The sequence below is a fragment of the Micropterus dolomieu genome, linkage group LG03, assembly GCF_021292245.1.
Source record: "Micropterus dolomieu isolate WLL.071019.BEF.003 ecotype Adirondacks linkage group LG03, ASM2129224v1, whole genome shotgun sequence".
Taxonomy (NCBI): Eukaryota; Metazoa; Chordata; class Actinopteri; order Centrarchiformes; family Centrarchidae; genus Micropterus; species Micropterus dolomieu.
Genome location: NC_060152.1, coordinates 16429395 through 16431665, shown reverse-complemented (window position 1 = coordinate 16431665; position 2271 = coordinate 16429395).

The window sequence follows — 2271 nt, the reverse complement described above, 5'->3', positions numbered from 1 at the left end:
TTCAGACTCGACTTGAGACTCATCCTCGAAAGACTTCAGACTTGACTCAGGCTCGAGGTGCGGGACTTATAAGCAGTGTTTATTTTTAGGAAACGTCTGATGTGCTTGCTGTTATTCCCCTCCCTCCGTTACCTATAACCTGCCTATGTAACACATAGTGTCAGCTGCACACGGCCACATGTGAGAGAGGACAACAAACACCTGCAGCTGCTCCGCCATTCATCATAAACTTTGGCTTTAAAACTTCATACAACAAGACCAAAATAAAGAAGCTCTGAACGCAAAATAGGTTAGTAACTTAAGGTTAGTAAACATGTTTAGCTCAGCATTGGCCATCTACCGTTAGTTTGCTTCTTGCTTTAGCTACGACCTACGAGAGGTTAACTCCCAACTCTAGCTCAGTGACTTGAGACTTGACTTGGACTCTAGCTCAAAGACTTGTGAGCATCTCTGTGAAACACTGGCATGGTTGGCAGGACACACAGGAAGAACGGAGTTCTTATTAAAGGCGTATTTACAATTATCGTGATAACATTTCCATTTTAGCGTGAAAAGTTACAAAGTGATTTGGTTTGCTCTTAATGTGAACACTAGAATGTATATACTGATATCATAAGTTGCCCACTATACAACATAGTAGAACTGGGCTGGATATTTAACCTCTGTACTTGTTAAAATGTGTCAAAAACTGTCAAGCACCAAATGCTTGGTCAGATTTTTTGATCTTGAAAATAATGAAGTCCAGCTACTTTTTAAGCTGGCTGTTTTTAAGGCCCCACACACCCATGGTCCACCCCCACAGGCAACTGTGGCTCAGGAGGTAGAGTGGGTTGCCTGTTAATTGGAAGGTCGGTGGATCAATCCCCAGCTCCTCCAGGCTGCATGTCAAAGTGTCCTTGGGCAAGATACTGAACCCCGAATTGCCCTTGGTGGCTGTGTGAATGTTAGTTTCTGTTTGAGCACTTGAGGCTCAGTGTGTGAATGGTGAACGCAGATGTAGTGTAAAAGCGCTTTGAGTAGTCGAAAAGACTAGAAAGGTGCTGTACAAATACGGAGCATTTACATTTTCACTTATTCTGCCTTATTAGGACTCTTCTTTGGACTGTGTTGGCGTGTACGTACTGTGATATCTCCCTCACTCTCTTGTTAATTTTGCTGCACCTATTGAGGTGAGACATCTTACACTTCACAAATTCTTATAGGCCCTTTACATGGAACACATTTTGACATGTCTCATTCTAACCGGCCCAATGTGTGCAAACAATTGGCTCACCGTTGTGTAAGTGGTGAATGTTGGCGAATGGTTAAGTCTTAAGGCTGGTGTATGCGTGTGTGGCCCATGTATATTGATTCTGGTCGTTGTGCTGTAAAAAGTGCACATTTGATGGACCTGGGAGGCATCAGGCAACATGCATGGATTGTCCCTCCTTCCCTGTCACTCTGGCTCCCGGCACACCAGTCATGTTTTCCACATGGAAGAATACTAACGTGCATGTGTGAGTGTTTGTGTGCCTGGAATTGTTGCATGTTGAGTGTTGCAGGATTTGTGGAAAGGGTCCCCGGGACTGACTGTAATAAGTGACACTGTTCTTCCTAACATTTGAGTATGACTTATACTATTTTCATTAAAACCTCCTGCTGGACATTTATTTATTACTGTTACTTGTTACTCTGTAAAACATTATACATGTTGTGGGGCCAGCCCGGCTGATGATGAGTGTCCTGTTTTTTTCTCGTTTTTGTTCTCCCACTGTTTTGTTCTCCTGTATTCTGCCTTCCTCCCTGTGTCTCCTCCCCTGCGTGTTCTCCTCCTCTCTCTCCCTCCGCTCCTGAGCCCAGCCAACGACCCGCACCTGCACCTCGTCAGCCACCTCGTCAGCCTGCCACACCTGCCAGTAATCAACCTCATCCCTGCCTGTATATCAACCCCGGTTCTCCACACCATCTTCGCTTGATCGTCGTTGCTCCCAACCTGGTGTCAACCTCTCAAGCTCTGGTTAACCTCAGACGTGATCGTCTCGGGTTACATATGTAACCCTGGTTCCCCGAGAAGGGGAACAAGACACTGCGTCGGTTACGACACTATGGGAACGCCTCTAGGCGAAGCAGGTCTGAACGTGAATGAAATCACTCCAATCCTATTGGCTTGTTGCTAGAACGGTAAGGTGTGACGGAATAACCGGAGGAGTATAAAGCACACCTGTACACACTCATCATTAGCTTAAACTATGAAGCAGGCGCTTCAGGCGGGGAGAGAGGTGCGGCGGGTCG